Here is a 15,409-nt window from a genome sequence, read left to right as displayed (position 1 = left end):
ATACATGGACTTTAGTAAGATGTTTGATAAGGTTCCCCATTGTAGACTAATAGAGAAAGTGAAGTGACATAGTGTGCAGGGTGTTCTAGTGAGGGGGATAAATTCCTGTTCTTGTTTGTTTTATTTTAATATGATCATTACAACTCAGTACCTGTTCCTGCTTTCCCTCCATACCCTCTGATTCCTTTAGCCCTCAGAACCACATCAACCTCCTTTTTGAAACCATTCAACCATTGTCTGTGTCAGTGAATCCCATTTCTTCACTCACTTCCCAAACTCAGTATCAGAGAATACCTACAGTGTGGAAGAAAGCCATTCAGCCCAGCTTGTCATAGCAACCGTCTGAAGAGCATCCCACCCAGAATCACTCCCCCACCCTATCCCTGTAACCCTGCATTTCCCATGGCTAACCCACCTAGCCTGCACATCCCTGGACACTATGGGCAATTTAGCACAGCCAATCCACCTAGCCTGCACACCTAAGACTGTGGGAGGAAACCGGAGCACCTGGAGGAAACCCACTCAGACATGGGGAAAATGTGCAAATCTCTTGATTCTCTGAGAGACCAGAAGTCTATCTAACTGAACCAGAAATACTTTAAATAGTTCGGCTCGGCAACCATACCTTTCTGGGTTAAAGTATTTCAAAGATATGCAACCTTCTCCCCATCTCAGTCCTAAATCTTTTGTCCTTTAAATCTGTGCCACCAAGTTTTCGATTATCCAGCCAAGAGAAACAATGTTTCACTGACTGCTCCTTCAGAATCTGATGCATTATTTCAATGAAACTTTGAAGAGCATAGATCCAATTTCCTTGGCTTCACAATGTCCCTAGTTTGAACGATAGATGGTGCAAACAATCATTAACGTTGTTTCACCCTAGTCCCACCTTCTCTTCCTACATTCACCACCAGTTTATCACCCATGGCACTTGTATCTGCTCTCCCCTGCATCAGTTCAGAGGTTATCACCTGGGCCACCGCAATGCTGAGCAACCCTCTGCTATTTCACGACATAGAACATAGAACATAGAACAATACAGCACAGAACAGGCCCTTCGACCCACGATGTTGTGCCGAACTTCTATCCTAGATTAAGCACCCATCCATGTACCTATCCAAATGCCGCTTAAAGGTCGCCAATGAATCTGACTCTACCACTCCCACGGGCAGTGCATTCCATGCCCCCACCACTCTCTGGGTAAAGAACCCACCCCTGACATCTCCCCTATACCTTCCACCCTTCACCTTAAATTTATGTCCCCTTGTTGTACCCGGGGAAAAAGTTTCTGACTGTCTACTCTATCTATTCCTCTGATCATCTTATAAACCTCTATCAAGTCACCCCTCATCCTTCGCTATTCCAACGAGAAAAGGCCGAGAACTCTCAACCTATCCTCGTACGACCTACTCTCCATTCCAGGCAACATCCTGGTAAATCTTCTCTGCACCCTCTCCAAAGCTTCCACATCTTTCCTAAAGTGAGGCGACCAGAACTGCACACAGTACTCCAAATGTGGCCTTACCAAAGTCCTGTACAGCTGCAACATCACCTCACGACTCTTGAATTCAATCCCTCTGCTAATGAACGATAATACTCCATAGGCCTTCTTACAAACTCTATCCACCTGAGTGGCAACCTTCAAAGATCTATGTACATAGACCCCAAGATCCCTCTGTTCCTCCACCTGACCAAGAACCCTACCATTAACCCTGTATTCCACATTCTTATTTGTCCTTCCAAAATGGACAACCTCACACTTGGCAGGGTTGAACTCCATCTGCCACTCCTCAGCCCAGCTCTGCATCATATCTAAGTCCCTCTGCAGCCGATAACAGCCCTCCTCACTGTCCACAACTCCACCTATCTTTGTATCGTCTGCATGATTTAGCCGAAAAGATTTTCAAGATTGCCTGGGCAAATATTGTGTTGTAACTCTCACACCATGCCCAATTTCTTTTCTGTTGAGCTATTGAAGTTCTTCTAACAACTTTGGAATATTGCCTGAGACAAAATGCATCCCCTTATCCTCATATCTTTTCAGATTAATAAGGCACCAGACATAGCTCTGAAAGACTTGTGTACTTCCTTCAGGATCTACTGACCCAGACCTTTCTAAGCCAGCCTTTAATATAATTGTCTTGGTCTCTCCCTCTGTCAATAGGATTTCACAGCACATGGCCATCAGACTTCACTTCTCTGTCTCACAGCTTCCATAGCACAGAAACATTGCAATGTTTACCAGCTGCCCTACTTTCCCTTGCTTTACCACTGAGGTTTAAATGGACGTTTAACATTGCTAACAGCTGTTAGCACTCATTATTCATCTTACCACTCCATTGAACAGCCCACTGTATGGGTATTATCATGAATTTATTGCAACTCCCAAAAATAATAAAAGCTTGGGTTAACAGACATACTTATCCACAGTCAAAAACCTGAAGCAATGTTCAGTTAACTCTTGAATCACTTTGTAACAGCAACATCTAGCTTTAGTTTGGTTTCAAAAGCGTTTACCGTGATATCATCTTTTTGGTGTTTGATGAGCAGCTGTGCTGCTTCTTATTAAAATCAAACATCAAATAACTTTTATTTACTTGATCTTGCATTCAGCTTTCATTTTGCGATGCAGAGAATATTATTGAAAAATGATTCATCATATGATGCCATAGATAATATCAACAAATTAGTTGAACATTCACCACATTGCTAGATGCAATCTTGGACTATGTGCAAAGTGAATTAGACTTTGTTGCCATAATGAACACCTCTGTTTAACAGTCATTCCTGAGAAGGGACCTGCTGCTAGATTCAGAGTTTCTTAAAAGGAAACTGTAAACATTGAACTTACCCAATTTTTGAAGCTGTAACTTTCTTCAGCTTTCAAACTTCTAAAAAATGTTAAGGCTACACCTTGGGATCTTCTTGGAAAATTCATGTCAATTGAACAATTTCTGGGGAGCAATGAATTTCAGACTGAAATTCACTCTAAGCATCATTTATTCACTGTTTGTTGGAGGGAGATATGGAAGATGGACTGATATTCAAATGAGAAGATTATGCTGAATTGGAGAAGAGCAAATCCCACAATGATCATAAAAATGTAGAATAATACAGTACAGAAGAGGCCCTTCGGCCCATTGAGTCTGCACTGCCAAAGATACACCTCACTGATCCCACACTGGACCCATTGCCTTGAAAGCTATGACACTTCACATGCTCCTCACTGTACATTTAAAGGTTTCCTGTCTCAATGACCCAGATTTGATGAAATGAAGTGCATTGCTTTATAATAAAGTACACATCTCCAGTGCACCAGAGTTACTCAGTTCATCCCAATTTATCCAGTGACAGTAGGAACAATACCTGAAGAGTGGGGTCAGTCGGAGTGACCCTGGGGGGTAACAGTAGGATAAATACCTGGGGGGGGGTCAGTCAGAGTGACCCTGGGGGTTAACAGCAGGATAAATACCTGGGGGGGGGGTCAGTCAGAGTGACTCTGGGGGGTAACAGTAGGATAAATACCTGAGGGGGGGGGTCAGTCAGAGTGACCCTGGGGGTTAACAGCAGGATAAATACCTGGGGGGGGGGGGTCAGTCAGAGTGACCCTGGGGGTTAACAGCAGGATAAATACCTGGGGGGCGGCGTCAGTCAGAGTGACCCTGAGGGTACCTGGGGGGTCGGGGTGGGGGGGGGGTCAGTCAGAGTGACCCTGGGGGTGAACAGTAGGATAAATACTTCGGGGGGGGGGTAAATCAGAGTGACCCTGGGGGTACCTGGGGGGTCGGGGTGGGGGGGGGGTCAGTCAGAGTGACCCTGGGGGTGAACAGTAGGATAAATACTTCGAGGGGGGGGGTAAATCAGAGTGACCCTGGGGGTACCTGGTGGGGGGGGGGGGGGGTCAGTCAGAGTGACCCTGGGGGTTAACAGTAGGATAAATACTTTGGGGGGGGGGTCAGTCAGAGTGACCCTGGGGGTTAACAGTAGGATAAATACCTGAGGGGGGGAGGTCAGTCAGAGTGACCCTGGGGGTTAACAGCAGGATAAATACCTGAGGAGGGGGGTCAGTCAGAGTGACCCTGGGGGTTAACAGTAGGATAAATACCTGAGGGGGGGAGGTCAGTCAGAGTGACCCTGGGGGTTAACAGTAGGATAAATACCTGAGGAGGGGGGTCAGTCAGAGTGACCCTGGGGGCTAACAGCAGGATAAATACCTGGGGGGGGGGGTCAGTCAGAGTGACCCTGGGGGTTAACAGTAGGATAAATACCTGAGGAGGAGGGTCAGTCAGAGTGACCCTGGGGGCTAACAGCAGGATAAATACCTGGGCGGGGGGGACGGGGGTGGGGTCAGTGACTCTGGGGGTGAATCTTGGTGTGGATTTTCAGAGGTGTTCAGCTGCAGCTCTCAATTTGCCATAAGGAGTGGCTGGGGCTGCGATGGAGTCACTATGGAGCATTCCCAAGGCTGAGAATGTCATGGAGTGTCAGTGAGGTGGTCACACCGTCATTAGGGGCTACACAGACAGAAGAGAAAGTGTGGGCAGGCAGTGCAGGAGTCCCCTGTGCCCATCCCCCTCTCAAACAGGGATACTGGCTTGGATACTGTGGGGGGAAATGGCCACTCAGGGAAAAGCAGCAGCAGATCAGTGGCACCGTGACTCAGGGTCAAAGTGTAGGCGAGTATTAGTGATAGGGAACTCTACAGTCAGGGCACAGGTGGGCATTTCGATAGTTGTGAGCGAGACTCCAGGATAGTGTGCTGTCTCCTTGGTGCCAGGGCTAAGAATTTCTCTCAGCGGGCACAGGTTATTCTGAAGGGGGAGGGTGAGCAGCTGTATTTATTGATGATAAATCCACATCTGGCAAGTGGGAATCTTTTAAAGGTCAGTTGATTAGAGCTCAGGAACCTTGGATGATGAGAGAAATTGAGAGCTTATTCAAAAAGGCAAAAGAGGCAAACGTAAAGTGTAGGAAACTGAAGACAGGCTGAGTCCTTGAAGAATATTAAAAAACCAGGAAAGAACTTAAAGAAAGAATTAAGAAGGGGGCATGAAATGAAATGTTTTTGGCAAACAGGATTAAGGAAAATTGCAAAGCGTTTCATATATAAGTAAAGAGGAAGAGGGTCTCTGGAGAAATGGTTGGTCCACTCAAGGGCAAACGGTGGAATTTAGGCGTGGAACCGAAGGAAGGGAGTGTGGTCCTTTATGAATACTTTGCATCAGCATTCACCAATGAGAAGCCTGTGGTGGATGGTGGAGTCAGGTGAGGGGTATGTTGATGTATCTAGGGCATGTCAATATAAAAAGAGGTGGTGGTGTTGGGTGTTTTAAAAAGCATTAAGGTCGGCAAGTGCCTTGGGCTTGATGGGATCTGTCCCAGAATGCTGAGGGAGGCAGGGGAGGAAATTGGTGAGACATTGCACAAAATCTCTATATTCTGTTTCGTCACAGGACAGGTCCCAGAGGGCTGGGGAATAGCCAAAGTTGTTCTTTTTGTTTAAGAAGGGCAACAAGGATAATCTGGAAAATTATAGACCAGTGAGTCTTATGTCAGTGCTAGGGAAATTATTGCAGAGATTCTTAGAGATAGGATTTACTCACATTTGGAAAAATATGGATTTATTAGCAATAGGCAGCATAGCTTTGTGCTGGAAAAAAACAAAGAACAAAGAAATTTTACAGCCCAGGAACAGGCCCTTCGGCCCTCCAAGCCTGAGCCGATCCAAATCTACTGTCTAAACCTGTCGGTCAATTCCTAAGCATCTGTATCCCTCTGCTCCTCACCTACTCATGCATCTGTCCAGATGCATCTTAAATGAATCTCCCGTGCCTGCCTCTACCACCTCTGCTGGCAACGTGTTCCAGATACCCACCACCCTCTGTGTGAAGTACTTGCCGCGTGTATCCCCCTTAAACATTCCACCTCTCACCTTGAAAGCGTGACCTCTCGTTATTGAATCCTTCACCCTGGGAGAAAGCTTGTCTCTATCCACCCTGTCTATACCCTTCATGATTTTGTAAACCTCAATCAGGTCCCCCCTCAATCTCCTTTTTTCTAGTGAAAATAAACCTAACCGACTCAACCTCTCTTCATAGCTAGCACCTTCCATACCAGGCAACATCCTCGTAAACCTTCTCTGCACCCTCTCCAAAGCGTCCACATCCTTTTGGTAATGTGGCGCCCAGAACTGTACACAGTATTCTAAATGTGGCCGAACCCAATGTCTTGTACAATTTTAACATGACCTGTCAGCTCTTATACTCAATACCCCGTCCGATGAAGGCAAGCATACTAAATGTCTTCTTGACCACTCTATCCACCTGTGCAGAAACCTTCAGGGTACATAGAACATAGAAAAATACAGCGCAGTACAGGCCCTTTGGCCCTCGATGTTGTGCTGATCCAAGCCTATCTAACCTACACTAGTCCAATAACCTCCATATACCTATCCAATGCCCTCTTGAATGACCATAAAGAGGGAGAGTCCACCACTGATACTGACAGGGCATTCCATGAACTCACGACTCGCTGAGTAAAGAATCTACCCCTAACATCTGTCCTATACCTACCACCCCTTAATTTAAAGCTATGCCTCCTCGTAATAGCTGACTCCATACGTGGAAAAAGGTTCTCACTGTCAACCCTATCTAACCCCCTAATCATCTTGTACACCTCTTTCAAGTCACCCCTAAACCTTCATTTCTCCAATGTAAACAGCCCCAAGTGCCTCAGCCTTTCCTCATAGGATCTTCCTACCATACCAGGCAACATCCTGGTAAACCTCCTCTGCACCCGTTCCAGTGCCTCCACATCCTTCCTATAGTATGGCGACTAAAACTGCGCACAATACTCCAGATGCGGCCGCACTAGAGTCTTATACAACTGCAACATGACCTCAGGACTCCGGAACTCAATTCTTCTACCAATAAAGCCCAGTACACCATATGCCTTCTTAACAGCACTATTTACCTGGGTAGCAACTTTCAGAGATCTGTGTACATGGACACCAAGATCCCTCTGCTCATCCACACTACCAAGTATCCGACCATTAGCCCAGTACCCCATCTTCTTGTTACTCATACCAAAGTGAATCACTTCACACTTAGCTACAATGAACTCCATTTGCCACCTTTCTGCCCAGCTCTGCAGCTTATCTATATCCCGCTGTAACCTGCCACATCCTTCCTCACTGTCAATAACTCCACCGACTTTCGTATCATCCACAAACTTGCTCACCCAACCTTCTAGCCCCTCCTCCAGGTCATTTATAAAAATGACCAACAGCAATGGTCCCAAAACAGATCCTTGCGGAACACCGCTAATAACTGCACTCCAAGATGAACCTTTACCATCAACTACTACCCTCTGTCTTCTTCCAGCCAGCCAATTCCTAATCCAAACCTCCAACTCACTCTCAATGCCATACCTCTGTATTTTTTGCAGTAGCCTACCATGTGGAACCTTATCAAATGCCTTACTAAAACCCGTATACACCACATCTACCGCTTTACCCTCGTCCACCTCCTTAGTCACCTTCTCAAAGAATTCAATAAGGTTTGTGAGGCACGACCTGCCCTTCACAAAACGATACTGACTATCCTTGATCACATTATTCCTATCCAGATGTTCATAAATCTTATCCCCTACAATTCTCTCTAAGACTTTGCCCACACCAGAAGTGAGACTCACCAGCCTATAGTTACTCGGGCTATCCCTATTCCCCTTCTTGAACAAGGGAACCACATTTGCTATCCTCCAGTCTTCTGGCACTATTCCCGTAGACAATGAGGACATAAAAATCAAGGCTAATGGCTCTGCAATCTCCTCCCTTGCTTCCCAGAGAATCCTAGGATAAATGCCATCAGGCCCAGGGGACTTATTTACTTTCACCCTTTCCAGAATTTCCAATACCTCTTCCCTACATACCTCAAAGCCGTCCATTCTAATTAATTGTGACTCAGTATTCACATCGGCAACAATGTCCTGTTCCTGAGTGAATACTGACGAAAAGTATTCATTCAGTGTCTCCCCAATCTCTTTAGCCTCCACACGCAACTTCCCACTACTATCCTTGACTGGACCTATTCCTTCCCTAGTCATTCTTTTATTCCTGACATACCTATAGAAAGCCTTTGGGTTTTCCCTAATCCTACCAACTAAGGACTTTTCATGTCCCCTCCTTGCTGCTCTTAGCTCTCTCTTCAGATCCTTCCTGGCTACCTTATAACTCTCAATCGCCCCAATTGAACCTTCACGCCTCATCTTTACAAAGGCCGCCCTCTTCCCTTTAACAAGGGATTCCAATTCCTTATTAAACCACGGCTCCCTCACACGACCCTTTCTCCCTGCCTGACAGGTACATACTTATCAAGGACACTCAATAGTTGCTCCTTGAACAAGTTCCACATATCGATTGCGCCCTTCCCTTGAAGCCTACTTTTCCAAGCGTCGCATCTTAAGTCATGCCTCACTGCATCATAATTTCCCTGTCCCCAGCTATAACTCTTGCCCTGCAGTGCACACTTATCCCTCTCCATCACTAGAGTAAAAGTCGCCGAATTGTGGTCACTGTCCCCAAAGTGCTCACCTACCTCCAATTCTAACACCTGGCCTGGTTCGTTACCCAGAACCAAATCCAGTATGGCCTCACCTTTTGTTGGCCTGTCTACATATTATGTCAGGAAACCCTCCTGCACACATTGGGCAAACACCGACCCATCTAACGAACTCGAGCTATAGCTTTCCCAATCAATATCAGGAAAGTTACTTTCACTCTTCTGAATCCTCCTCACAATCCTTTCTTCTACGTCTCTAGGACTATTAGGAGGCCTGTAGAAAACTCCTAACAGGGTGACCCCACCTTTCCTATTCCTAACCTCAGCCCAAACTACCTCAGATGGCGAGTCTTCATCCATCGTCCTTTCCACCGCTGTAATACTATCTTTGACAAGCAATGCCACACCTCCCCCTCTTTTACCCCCACCTCTGACCCTACTAAAACATTTAAACCCTGGAAGCTGCAACAGCCAATCCTGTCCCTGTGCTACCCATGTCTCCATAATAGCCACAACATCGAAGTCCCAGGTACCAACCCATGCTGCAAGCTCACCTACCTTATTTCTTATACTTCTGGCATTGAAATATACACACTTCAAGCCACATTCCTGTTAACAAGCACCCTCCTTCGAGATCGATGCCATGTTCCTAACCTCCCTACACTCCAGGTCCTGCACCCTAAAGCTACAGTCCAGGTTCCCATGCTCCTGCAGAGTTAGTTTAAACCCCTCCCCGGAAAGAGCACTAGCAAACCTCCCCCCAAGGATACTGGTGCTCCTCAGGTTCAGGTGTAGACCATCCTGTTTATCGAGGTCCCACCTTCCCCAGAAAGAACCCCAGTTATCCAAGTACCGAAATCCCTCCCTCCTGCACCATCCCTGTAGCCACGCATTTAACTCTTCTCTCTCCCTATTCCTCGACTCTCTATCACGTGGCACGGGTAACAAACCAGAGACAACAACTCTATTTGTTCTAACTCTGAACTTCCAACCTAGCTCCCTGAAAGCCTGCCTAACATCCTCAGCCCTCCTCCTACCTATGTCATTGGTGCCAATATGGACCACGACTTCAGGCTGCTCCCCCTCCCCCTTAAGGAGCCGGAAAACACTATCAGAGATGTCACGTACCCTTGCACCTGGGAGGCAACATACCAATCGTGAGTCTCTGTCGCCCCCACAAAACCGCCTATCTGTGCCCCTCACTATTGAGTCCCCAATAACTATCGCTCTACCTTTCTCCACCCTTCCCTTCTGAGCAACGGGGACAGGCTCCGTGCCAGAGGCCTGAACCCCATTGCTTACCCCTGGTAAGTCCCCCCCCCACAAGTATCCAAAACGGTATACTTGTTCTTGAGGGGAATGACCGCAGGGGGCCCCTGCACTGGCTGCTTCCTCCCACTCCCCCTCACTGTCACCCATCTATCTGCCATCTTTGGAGTTACTACTTCCCTGTAGCTCCGATCTATGACCCCCTCTGCCTCCCGAATGATCCGAAGTTCATCCAACTCCAGCTCCAGTTCCCTAACACAGTCTTGGAGGAGCTGGAGATGGGTGCACTTCCTGCAAGTGTAATCAGCAGGGACGTCCATGGCATCCCTCACCTCATACATGTTGCAGGAGGAACATTGCACTGCCTTCACTGCCATCCCTCGAAAAGTAACCTTTTAAAAAAAAACAAACTAGGTCTAAAAAGTAGAACAAGCAAAATGCAGCACTTACCTACTTACCAAAACGGGCCTTATTATTAGGTTAGAGGAGGAGGGCGGGTGGGAGACACTACCTCTGTAGTGCCTCGGGTTCCTCTCCTGCGCGCTTTTATAGGGAAAAAAACCTACCCGGGTAAGCTTGCGCTTCTCCAGCTTCCGGGTCCGCTCTGCGCATTTTTAAAAAAAAACTTTCAAATTTAAACCATTAAACAAACGTCACCGAGCCTTCAAGCAGCCACTGCCAAACAGCCCTTACCTGCTCCACTGAGAGAGCGAGCAATGGACCTGAACTCCCAGATCTCTCTGCTCATCAACTTTTCCCAAGGCTCTTCCGTTTACTGTATAATTTGCTCGAGAATTAGACTTTCCCTAAGTGCATCACCTCATTTTTTCTGGATTGAACTCTATGTGCCACTTCTCTGCCCAACTCTCCAGTCTATCTATATTTTCCTGTATTCTCTAACAGTCCCTTATGCTTTCTGCTACTCCACCAATCTTCGTGTCATCTGCAAACTTGCTGATCAGACCAACAATACCCTCTTCCAGATCATTTATGTATATTACAAACAACAGTGGCCCCAATACTGACCCCTGTGGAACACCACTGGTCACCTTTCTCCATTTCGAGAAACTCCCTTCAACTACTACTCTCTGTCTCCTGTTGCTCAACCAGTTCTTTATCCCCCTAGCTGGAACACTCTGCACACCATGTGACTTCACTTTCTCCATTAGTCTACAATGGGGAACCTTAACAAACGCCTTACTCAAGTCCATGTACATGACATCAACAGCCCTTTCTTCATCTAACAACTTGGTCACTTCCTCGAAGAACTCTATTAAGTTGCTAAGGCCCGATCGCCCCCACACCAAACCATATTGCCTATCACTGATAAGCTCATTCTTTTCGATCCTATCCCTCAGTACCTTCTCCAGCAACTTTCCCACCACTGACATCAGGCTCACTGGTCTGTAGTTACCTGGAGTATCCCTTCTACCCTTCTTGTACAGGGGGACAACATGAGCAACCCTCCAGCACTCCAGCACCTCACCGTATTTAAGGATGCTACAAAGATGTCTATCAGGGTCCCAGCTATTTCCTCTTTTGTCTCCCTCAGCAACCTGGGATAGATCCCATCCGGTCCTGGGGATTTGTCCACCTTAATAACTTCTAGCCTACCCAACACATCTTCCCTACTTATGCCAACGTGATCCAGACTAATCAAACTTCTATCTCTAATCTCAACATTCATCATGTCCCTCTCCTCAGTGAACATGCAAAGTAATCATTCAGAATCTCACCCATTCTCTCAGGTTCGACACACAGCCTTCCTTCGTTATCCTTTAGTGGACCAATCCTTTCTCTAGTTACCTGCTTGCTTCTTATATAAGAATAAAATGCTTTGGGATTCTCCTTAATTCTGCTTGCTAAAGCTATTTCATGACCCCTTTTACCCCACTTGATTTCTTGTTTAAGACTTGTCCTACTCTCCTGATATTCTTCCAGGGCCCATTCTGTTCTTAGCTGCCTAGACCTTATGTACGCTTCCCTTTTCCTCTTTGCTAGTCGTACAATTTCTCCTGTCATCACAGTTCATGAATCTTGCCTTTCCTAACATTTGCCTTCAACGGGACATGCCTATCCTACACTATCTTTGAAAGCCTCCCACATCTCAAATGTGGACTTCCCTTCAAATAGCTGTGCCCAATCCACATTTGAGTTCCTGCCTAATTTTGATATAACTGGCCTTGGCCCTGTTTCGTACTCTTTCCTTAGGACCATTCTCTTCTTTATCTATGAGTATTCTAAAACTTACAGAATTGTGGTCACTGTTCCCAAAGAAATCCCCCACCACAACTTCTACCACCTGTCCTGGCTCGTTCCCCAACACCAGGTCCAATATGGACCCTTCCCTTGCCAGACTATTGACATACTGCTCTAGAAAACTCTCCTGGATGCTTCTTACAAATTCTACCCCATCCAGACCTCTGACACTAAGTGTATCCCAATCAATGTTGGGAAAATTAAAATCTCCCATCACCACCACCCTCTTGCCTTTACATCTTTCCATAATCTGTTTACCTATTTGTTCTTCTACCTCACCCTCACTGTTGGGAGGTCTGTAATACAGCCCCAACAATGTAACTGCACCCTTCTTATTTCTCAGCTCCACCCATAATGCCTCACTACCCAAGCCCTCCATAGTGTCCTCCTTTAACACAGCCGTGATATCATCCCTGACCAGCAATGCATCTCCTCCCCACCTTTTACTTCCCTCCCTGTCCTGTCTGAAGGGTCTATATCCTGGAACATTTAGTTGCCAATCATCATGCCCTTCCTTCAACCAAGTCTCTGTGATTGCAACAACGTCATACTCCCAGGCACCAATCCAAGCCCTAAGTTCATCTGCCTTACACACTATACTCCTTGCATTAAAGTAGATGCATTTCAGGCCGCCAGTTCTTTTGCACTCACCTGCTCTCTGCCTACTCTTCCCTTATTAACACTTATCTTCATAATTCTTACAGTCTCCTGTCTCCAACTCGCTGCCGACTTGTTTTCCCTTCTGGTTCCCAGTCTCCTGCCACATTAGTTTAAAACCTCCCCAACAGCAGTAGCAAAAACTCTCCCAAGGACATTGGTTCCAGTCTGGTTCAGATGTAGCCCGTCCATTTTGTAATAGTCCCACCTCCCCCAGAACCAGTCCCAATGTCCAACAAATCTGAACCCTTCCCTCCTACACCATCTCTCAAGCCACGTGCCTCACAAATTTGATTTGAGTTTTTTGAGGAAGTGCCATAGATGATTGATGAGGGCAGAGCATTGGATGTTTTCCATAATGACTTTAACAAGGCCTTTGGTAAGGTCCCTCATGGCGATTGATACAGAATGTGAAGTCACATGGTATTCACTGTGAGCTGGTAAGATGGATACAGGAATGGGTCTGGACAGAGTAACAGTGGAAATCTGTGATCAGTGGTGTTCCACAGGGATCAGTGCTGGGACCCTTGTTGTTTGTAATATATACATAAATGATTTGGAGAAGCATATAAGTAATCTGACTAATAAATTTGTGGACAGCACAAAGACTGATGGAACTGCAGATATTGGGAAGGGTTGCCAGAGGATACAGCAGGATATAGATAGGCTGGAGACTTGGGAGGGGAAATGACACACGGAATTTAATCTAGACAAATGTGAGGTAATGCATTTTGGAAGGTCTACACCCATAATAGCATCAAGATGTTCAAGAGGAATCGAGATGTTCAAGTCCCTAGGTCCCTGAAAGTGACAATACAATTGGATTCGGTGGTCAAGAAGACAGATGACATGTTTATCTTTATCAGTTGGGGCATAGAATGTAAAAATTGGCAAGTCATATTGCAGCTGTATCAAACTTTAGCTCAGACACATTTGGAATATTGTGTCCAATTCTGATCACCATACTGCTAGAAGGATGTGGATGCTTTATCGAGGGTACAGAAATTGTTTACCAGGACGTTTCTGGTTTGGATGGTATTAGCTATGAGGAGAGACTGGACAAACTGGTTTATTTTCACATAAATGTTGAAGGATGAGGGACAACATGATAGAAGTTTATAAAATTATGACAGGGATGGATAGAGTGGATAGTCAGATAGGCTACTTCCCCAAGATAGAAATGTCAATTACTGGGAACATAGGTTTAAGGTAAAAGGGGGTAAGTTTAAAGGAGATGTGAGAGGCAGTGTTTTTTACACAGAGGGTAGTAGGTGCCTGGAATGCACTGCCAGAGGAGCTGGTGGAGGTTGGTATAACGGCAACATTTAAGAGGCATTTTCACAGAGATATTCAATCAGCTGAGGGATATGGATCATGTAGTGAGAAAAGGATTGATGTTTTAGAAAGGTGACATGTATTGGTGCAACCTTGGTGGGCTGAGAGACCTGTTACTGTGCCATGATGTTCCTTGTTCTTTGTTTCGGGATAAATTGAGGATTGCTGGAGATCAGAGTCAAAAACTGTGACACTGAGAAAGCATGGCAGCTCAATGATTAGCACTGCTGTCTCATAGCACCAGGGACCCCGGTTCAATTCTAGCCTCGGGCGAGTCTCTGTGTCGAGTTTGTATGTTCTCCCCGTGTCTGCGTGGATTTCTTCCCACAGTCCAAAAATGTGCAGGTCAGGTGAATTGGCCATGCTAACTTGCCCAGAGTGTTCAAGGATGTGTAGGTTAGGTGCATTAATCAGGGGTAAATATAGGGGAATGGTCTGGATGGGTTAGTCTTTGCATGGTCGTTGACTTGTTGGACTGAAGGGCCTGTTTCCATGCAGTAGGGATTCTATGAAAAGCACAGCTGGTTAGGCAGCATCTGAGGAGCAGGAGAGTTGATGTTTCGAGCATAAGCCTTTCATCAGGAATGTGGGAAGAAGTCACTTTATTTTGATAACGAAGGAACAACCTGGTATTGAAGCAGGCACCTTTCCTGTGTGAGGCAATCGCGATAACAATGTGTTTCTGTGGTGTAGTGGTTTTCACATTTGCCTTATATGCTTCATTACCATGCAGAAACAGTGCTGCTCCTGCATTATCCAAATAATGCTTTGTTCTTTGTTCAGTTTGACAATGGAAGCAGGGAACCCAGTGAGAAGGTCATTAACATTAATAGAATTGCAAGTTTTTCAAAGTTGTTGAGCAGTTAACTGTATTCATATGGGTGATATGTTCACCATGACCATTTCGTTAATTGTTGAGGGATTTTATTCCTTAAATATATAATTAGGTTCACAAATTACTTCTCATTAATGCTATGTTTGAGGGAAACTGCCTTGAATCCTTGATTCTAAAGCAGTCTATGTCTCTGTGCCCTTTAGTGAATAAGGGGATTTGAGGTAGACAGTTATCTGATGTCAGTGGTTATATTCCTTTGGCTCTGATCAAACAGTGTTAGAGGAGCTCTGCTTTCGTCACATGTAATACAGACTAGTTGTAACAGATTAGTGGATTCAGGTATCTGGGGATAGCTTTTACAGTATACACTTTGTAGAATGTGAAGAATATTGGTACATTGTGGTGTGCTGCACTTCCTTGCTGTTGTAAAAGAGGCTTTCAGATAGGCATCTCTGAAGAGGAAAGACAAATAGTAACTGAGAACCTCCAAAACCAA

This window comes from Chiloscyllium punctatum, chromosome 6 (genome assembly GCF_047496795.1).
Source record: "Chiloscyllium punctatum isolate Juve2018m chromosome 6, sChiPun1.3, whole genome shotgun sequence".
Classification (NCBI taxonomy): Eukaryota; Metazoa; Chordata; class Chondrichthyes; order Orectolobiformes; family Hemiscylliidae; genus Chiloscyllium; species Chiloscyllium punctatum.
This window is presented reverse-complemented; position numbering follows the sequence as displayed.